The sequence below is a fragment of the Lolium rigidum genome, chromosome 3 (genome assembly GCF_022539505.1).
Source record: "Lolium rigidum isolate FL_2022 chromosome 3, APGP_CSIRO_Lrig_0.1, whole genome shotgun sequence".
In the NCBI taxonomy this organism is placed as follows: domain Eukaryota; kingdom Viridiplantae; phylum Streptophyta; class Magnoliopsida; order Poales; family Poaceae; genus Lolium; species Lolium rigidum.
In genome coordinates, this window is record NC_061510.1 from 291,294,115 (window position 1) to 291,302,747 (window position 8,633).

Here is an 8,633-nt window from a genome sequence, read left to right on the forward strand (position 1 = left end):
TGATACTTGGTGAATCTTGACAATACCTCATCTCTAGCTTTGTCGAGTGCATCAACATCGTCTTCCAGTGCTTTTCTCGAAGTTTCTTCATCATATTCCGCCACTCTCGGAGAATTGTGTTCTATTTCTATCGGGAGCACCGCCTCAGCTCCATGGACCAGGAAGAATGGAGTTTCTTGTGTTGCTGTATTGGGTGTCGTTCGTATACTCCATAGCACGCTAGGCAACTCTTCTGGCCAGGTGTGTCGAGCTTTTTCTAGTGGTGTTAGCAGCCGTTTCTTGATACCGTTGCAGATGATGCCGTTTGCTTTTTCGACTTGGCCATTGGTTTGCGGGTGCGCCACCGATGCGAAGTGTAATTTGATGCCTACCTCCGCACAATATGCTTTGAATTCCTTGGAGGTGAAGTTGCTGCCGTTGTCCGTGATGATGCTATGAGGAACACCGAATCGAAAAACTATGCCCTTGATGAAGCTTGCCACCGATGCTGCATCAGCCGATGTTACTGGTGCTGCCTCAATCCACTTGTTAAATTTGGCGACAGCCACGAGCATATACACGTATCCTCCTAGCCAAGCCTTATGCAACTTCCCCACCATGTCGAGACCCCATTATGCGAAAGGCCACGACAAAGGTATTGGCATCAACTCGGCTGCCGGAGAATGAGGTTTTGCCGCAAACCTTTGGCAAGCATCACAAGTACGCACTTTATCTTTCGCGTCTTCTACTGCAGTTAGCCAATAAAAACCAGCCCTGAACACTTTGGCTGCTATTGCTCGGCTGCTCGCGTGGTGGCCACATACTCCTTCGTGTACATCCTTCAGTATTACTCTTCCTTCTTCGGGTGTTACGCACCTTTGCAAAACTCTCGATATACTTCGTTTGTACAGCTCTCCCTTGATCACAGTGAATGCTTTAGATCGTCGAATAACTCGCCTTGCTTCTAACGGATCTTCGGGTATCTCTTTCCTTAAGATATATGCTACGTAAACTTGCATCCAATGAATTTGTACCATCATAACCTCATGTGATTCTTCGTCATCTTCAGATGTGTTCGTTTCTGGGGCTGCTGGAGCCCCCGAGTCCTTCTCAAGCTTTTCCTTGTTCTTCGACTGCTTTGGTGCTTTCTTCGCCTTGGTTGATCTCTCAGTTATTTCCTCCCAAAATACGCCCGGTGGTATTGCTAAGCATTGTGACCCAATGTTTGCCAAAACACCGGCTTCATCGTTGCCGAGTCTGCTAATATGGTTCACTTCGCATCCATCAAAGAGTTTGTCGAGTTCATTGTATACCTCTTTGTATGCTATCATGCTATCGTTGACTGCATCACACTGGTTCATCACCTGTTGAGCCACCAGTTGGGAATCGCCAAAGATTTTTAGTCGGGTTGCACCACACGCCTTCGCCATCTTCATTCCGTGTATGAGCGCTTCATACTCTGCCTCATTATTAGATGCATTAGGGAACATCATCCGCAAAACATACTTCAGTTTGTCACCTTGGGGTGATACTAATACCACGCCTGCTCCAGCTCCTTCTACTCTTTTGGATCCGTCGAAATTCATGGTCCAAGTACTCGACAAATCAGGGGGTCCCGTATTTTGTAACTCCATCCACTCTGCGACAAATTCTGGCAAGATTTGTGACTTTATTGCTTTTCTTTTTTCATACGTGATGTCCCGAGGGGAAAGCTCTATTCCCCAAAGGGAGACACGCCCCGTGGCTTCTGTATTGTTCAAAATATTGGAGAAAGGTGCCTCGTTGACAACTACTATCGGGTGTGCCAAAAAGTAATGTCGCAACTTTCTTGCCGTTGTAAACATGCCATATGCCAGCTTCTCATATTGCGGGTAACGTTGCTTAGATGGTGATAAAACTTCACTGATGAAGTACACCGGACGTTGAACTCCATGGATTTTCCCTTCTTCTTCTCTTTCCACCACAAGGACCCTGCTCACCACCTGGGGTGTGGCTGCAATATATAATAGGAGAGGTGCTTTGTCTTTTGGAGCCACCAGTATTGGGGGTGTCGAAATTGTTCGCTTGAGATCCTCAAAAGCTCTGTCTGCTTCTTCGTTCCACTCAAACTTTTCCCCTTGCTTGATCCTAGCCTGGCGACGAATCTGCTTAAAGCCGCGACTCACCCAGTTAGCTGGTGTATTTCCTTGAGCTTGGTTGGCTTCCTCATCGTTATGATGGCCTGAATTTTCTTCAGGTTAGCCTCAATTTCTCTTGCTGACACCAGAAACCCGAGAAGCTCTCCTGCAGGGACACCGAAAGAGCATTTTGTCGGGTTCAGCTTGAGGCAGAACTTGTCGAGGTTGTCGAAAGTTTCCTTGAGATCGTCGATCAAGGATGATCCCTGCTTTGTTGTTATGACAACATCGTCGATGTACACTTGAACATTTTTGCCAATCTGTGTGACAAGGCATTTCTGCATCATCCGTTGATATGTTGCTCCCGCGTTTTTCAGCCCAAAAGGCATTGTTCTCTAACAAAACACGCCATAAGGGACCAGAATACGCGTCCAGGAAGGAAAGACGTTCGCATCCCGCTGTGGAGTCGATAATTTGATCGATCCTCGGGAGGGGAAAGTGATCCTTTGGACAATGTTTATTGAGACACGTGAAGTCGACGCACATGCGAAGGACATTCATGTTTTTTCTTCGGGACCAACACTGGGTTAGCTACCCATGTGGCTTCTGTGTGTAGTTCCTTGATAAATCCTGCTTCTCTAAGTCGATTAATCTCAGATAGCATAGCTTTGCGGTTTGGCTCAGAGAAATGCCACAAAGGTTGTCGAATCGGCCTAGCCATTGGATCCAAATTAAGAGGGTGCTCGGCAAGTTCCCTGGGTACTCCTGGCATGTCAGCTGGACCTGGACACCATGCAAAGATTTCCCAGCGCTCACGGAGGAACTCGACGAGCGTGTTTCCTATGCGCTATCCATGTTTTTTGCAATAGCTGTCGTCTTGTTAGGATATGTCGGGTGAATCTGCACTTCCTTCGAATTTTTCGTGGTGTCGAAGGTTTGCTCCTTCAATGGCCTCCCTCCATCAGGCAGCACATCGTAATCAGTTGTTAGCCTCGACGCCATGTAATCCGCCTGCATCCCGAAAGTTTCTGACAGCCGATGAAAATCCTTGTCGCACTTATCTGCTAGGGCAAAACTACCCTTTACTGTGATTGGGCCCTTGGGTCCAGGGAGCCTCCATAACAAGTACGTATAATGCGGTACCGCCATAAATCTGGCATAAGCGGGTCATCCTAGCAGAGCATGATATTTCGACGGGAAGTCTACAACTTCGAATTCCAGCTTCTCCCTTCTGTAATTCTCTCGGGTTCCAAACTGAACGTCGAGATTGATCTTTCCCAATGGATAGCTTGGCTTCTTAGGAGTAATACCGTGGAAACGTGTGTCAGTTGGTTTCAAGTTCGCCAATGATATGTTCATCTTCCGCAATGTATTTGCATACATAAGGTTCAAACTGCTGCCGCCATCTATGAACACACGTGAAACGTCGAATCCTTCGATTACCGCTGGTAGAATCAAAGCTGATTGCCCTGGTCGTGTGATGGCGTGTAAGACACACGTCCGTTGGGAACCCCAAGAGGAAGGTGTGATGCGCACAGCAGCAAGTTTTCCCTCAGTAAGAAACCAAGGTTATCGAACCAGTAGGAGTCAAGGAACACGTGAAGGTTGTTGGTGGCGGAGTGTAGTGCGGCGCAACACCGGGGATTCCGACGCCAACGTGGAACCTGCACAACACAATCAAAGTACTTTGCCCCAACGTAACAGTGAGGTTGTCAATCTCACCGGCTTGCTGTAAACAAAGGATTAAATGTATAGTTTGGAAGATGATGTAAAGAACAGAGTTTGCAGTAGATTGTATTTCAGATGTAAAGAATGGACCGGTGTCCACAGTTCACTAGTGGTGTCTCTCCCATAAGATAAATCGCATGTTGGGTGAACAAATTACAGTTGGGAAATTGACAAATAGAGAGGGTATAACAATGCACATACATATCACGATGACTACTATGAGATTTAATCAGGGCATTACGACAAAGTACATAGACCGCTATCCAGCATGCATATCTATGCCTAAAAAGTCCACCTTGAGGTTATCATCCGAACCCCTTCCAGTATTAAGTTGCAAATGATACGTCCAATTTGCATCACTATTTTATATCATAATTTGCTGTTATTCATTGATATATTTCATATTGGGACACAATACTTATGTTATTTCATCTATTTTGCATGTTTCATGATTATTTGGGGATCGAGCACCGGAGCCGGGATTCTCGCTGGAAAAAGCACCGTCGGGATGCAATATTTCGGAAGATCAACTGTGGAAGGGAGTTTTACCAAAAATCCTATTTTTCCGGATGACGGAGGAAGCCGGAAGGGGAGCCAGCTGGACCCGGGGTGGGCCCACACCATAGGGTGGCGCGGCCCATGGCTCCGGCCGCGCCACCATGTGGTGTGGAGCCCCCTCGGCCCCTTTCGCCTCCTTTTCTTCGCGAAACCCTTCGTCCCGAAGACCAAAGCCACGGAGGAATCCTCACGAAGGGTTACAGCCCGCCTCGCGGGGCGGAGAACACCAGAGAGAAAAGAGCTCTCCGGCGGGCAGGAATCCGCCGGGGAAATTCCCTCCCGGAGGGGGAAATCGACGCCATCGTCACCGCCATCGAGCTAGACATCATCTCCATCACCATCATCATCATCTCCACCATCATCACCACCATCTCCACCGCTGGACATCGTCACCGCTGTAGCAATTTGGGTTTGATCTTGATTGTTTGATAGGGGAAACTCTCCCGGTAGTGATTTATACTTGTTATTGATGCTATTGAGTGAAACCATTGAACCAAGGTCTATGTTCAGATTGTTATTCATCATCATATCACCTCTGATCATGTTCCATATGATGTCTCGTGAGTAGTTCGTTTAGTTCTTGAGGACATGGGTGAAGTCTAATTGTTAGTAGTGAACTATGGTTGAGTAATATTCAATGTTATGATATTTAAGTTGTGGTGTTATTCTTCTAGTGGTGTCGTGTGAACGTCGACTACACGACACTTGACCATTTATGGGCCTAGGGGAATGCATCTTGTATTCGTTTGCCAATTGCGGGGTTGCCGGAGTGACGAAACCTAAACCCCGTTGGTATATCGATGCAGGAGGGATCGCAGGATCTCGAGTTTAAGGCTCGTGGTTAGATTTATCTTAATTACTTTCTTGTAGTTGCGGATGCTTGCAAGGGGTATAATCACAAGTATGTATTAGTCCTAGGAAGGGCGGTACATTAGCACAGGTTCACCCACACAACACTTATCAAAACAATGAAGATTAATCAGTCTGTATGTAGCGAAAGCACTAGACTAAAATCCCGTGTGTCCTCGAGAACGTTTGGTCATTATAAGTAAACAAACCGGCTTGTCCTTTGTGCTAAAAAGGATTGGGCCACTCGCTGCAATTATTTCTCTCGCATTTTACTTACTTGTACTTTATTCATCCGTTACATCAAAACCCCCGAATACTTGTCTCGTGAGCATTTACGGTGAAACCTTCATCAAAACTGCTCGTCAACACCTTCTGCTCCTCGTTGGGATCGACATTCTTACTTATCGAAGATACTACGATACACCCCCTATACTTGTGGGTCATCAGCAAACAACAGACAATTGCATTAAGTATGGTGCGTAATGTAATCAACACAAATATCCTTAGACAAAGCATTGATGTTTTATCCCTAGTGGCAACAACACATCCACAACCTTAGAACTTTCCATCACTCGTCCAGCATTCAATGGAGGCATGAACCCACTATCAAGCATAAATACTCCCTCTTGGAGTTACAAGTATCAACTTGGCCAGAACCTCTACTAGCAACGGAGAGCATGCAAGAACATAAACAACATATATATGATAGATTGATAATCAACTTGACATAGTATTCCATATTCATCGGATCCCAACAAACACAACATGTAGCATTACAAATAGATGATCTTGATCATGATAGGCAGCTCACAAGATCTAACATGCTAGCACAATGAGGAGAAGACAACCATCTAGCTACTGCTATGGACCCATAGTCCAGGGGGTGAACTACTCACGCATCAATCCGGAGGCGATCATGGTGATGAAGAGTCCTCCGGGAGATGACTCCCCTCTCCGACAGGGTGCCGGAGGCGATCTCCTGAATCCCCCGAGATGGGATTGGCAGCGGCGGCGTCTCTGGAACTATTTCCGTATCGTGGCTCTCGGTACTGGGGTTTTCGCGACGAAGGCTTTAAGTACGCGGAAGGGCAGGGTTGGAGGGCTGGCGAGGGGCCCACACCATAGGGCGGCGCGGGCCCCCCTCTGGCCGCGCGGCCCTATGGTGGCGGCGCCTCGTCGCCCCACTTCGTATCCCTTTCGGTCTTCTGGAAGCTTTGTGGAAAAATAAGACCCTGGGCGTTGATTTCGTCCAATTCCGAGAATATTTCCTTTGTAGGATTTCTGAAACCAAAAACAGCAGAAAACAGTAACTAGCTCTTCGGCATCTCGTCAATAGGTTAGTGCTGGAAAATGCATAATAATGACATAAAGTGTGTATAAAACATGTGAGTATCATCATAAAAGTAGCATGGAACATAAGAAATTATAGATACGTTTGAGACGTATCAACCATCCCCAAGCTTAGTTCCTACTCGCCCTCGAGTAGGTAAACGATAACAAGGATAATTTCTGAAGTGACATGCTATCATAATCTTGATCAATACTATTGTAAAGCATATGAGATGAATGCAGCGATTCGAAGTAATGGTAAAGACAATGATTAAACAACTGAATCATATAGTAAAGACTTTTCATGAATAGTACTTTCGAGACAAGCATCAATAAGACTTGCATAAGAGTTAACTCATAAAGCAATAAATTCTTAGTAGAAAGCTTTGAAACAACACAAAGGAAGATATAAGTTTCAGCAGTTGCTTTCAACTTCAACATGTTTATCTCATGGATAATTGTCAACACAGAGTAATATAACAAGTGCAATAGGTAAACATGTAAGAATCAATGCACACAGTTCACACAAGTGTTTGCTTCTAAGATAGAAAGAAGTAGGTAAACTGACTCAACAATAAAGTAGAAGATAGGCCCTTCGCAGAGGGAAGCATGGATTACTATTTTTGTGCTAGAGCTTTTTATTTTGAAAACATAGAAACAATTTTGTCAACGGTAGTAATAAATCATATGTGTTATTCATAAGATATCTTATAAGTTGCAAGCCTCATGCATAGATTACCAATAGTGCTCGCACCTTGTCCTAATTAGCTTGGATTTACATGGATTATCATTGCATAACATATGTTTCAACCAAGTGTCACAAAGGGGTACCTCTATACCGCCTGTACAAAGGTCTAAGGAGAAAGATCGCATTTGATTTCTCGTTTTTGATTATTCTCAAATTAGACATCCATACCGGGACAACATAGACAACAGATAATGGACTCCTCTTTAATGCATAAGCATTCAACAAGAGATAATATTCTCATAAGAGATTGATGATTAATTGTCCAAACTGAAACTTCCACCATGGATCATGGATTTAGTAAGCGGCCCAATGTTCTTCTCTAACAATATGCATACTCAAACCGTTTGATCATGATAAATCACCCTTACTTCAGACAAGACGAACATGCATAGAAACTCACATGATATTCAACAAAGGTGTAATAGTTGGTGGCGTCCCCAGAAACATGGTTACCGCTCAACAAGCAACTTATAAGAAATAAGATACATAGCTACATATTCTTCACCACAATAGTTTTTAAGGCTATTTTCCCATGAGCTATATATTGGAAAGATAAAGAATATAATTTTAAAGGTAGCACTCAAGTAATTTACTTTGGAATGGCAGAGAAATACCATGTAGTAGGTAGGTATGGTGGACACAAATGGCATAGTTTTTGGCTCAAGGATTTGGATGCACGAGAAGAATTCCTCTCAATACAAGGCTAGGCTAGCAAGGTTGTTTGAAGCAAACTCAAGTATAAAACGGTACATCAAAACTTACATAAGAACATATTGCAAGCATTATAAGACTCTACATTGTCTCCTTGTTGTTCAAACACCTTAACCAGAAAATATTTAGACTCTAGAGAGACCAATCATGCAAACCAAAATTTAACAAGCTCTATGTAGTTATTCATTAATAGGTGCAAAGTACATGATGCAAGAGCTTAAACATGATATATATGAGCACAACAATTGCCAAGTATCGAATTATTCAAGACATTATACCAATTACCACATGAAGCATTTTCTGTTTCCAACCATATAACAATGAACGAAGCAGTTTCAACCTTCGCCATGAACATTAAAAGTAAAGCTAAGAACACATGTGTTCATATGCAACAGAGCGTGTCTCTCTCCCACACAAAGAATGCTAGGATCCGATTTTATTCAAACAAAAACAAAAACAAAAACATACAGACGCTCCAAGTAAAGCACATAAGATGTGACAGAATAAAAAATAGGGATTTCTAGTTTCGTGCCCCTGGTTCGTTAGTTGTACTCAGTTTTCCCCAGTCCCTTAGTTTTTCCTCAGTTTTCCCCTCCTCTAGTTTGAAACACGCA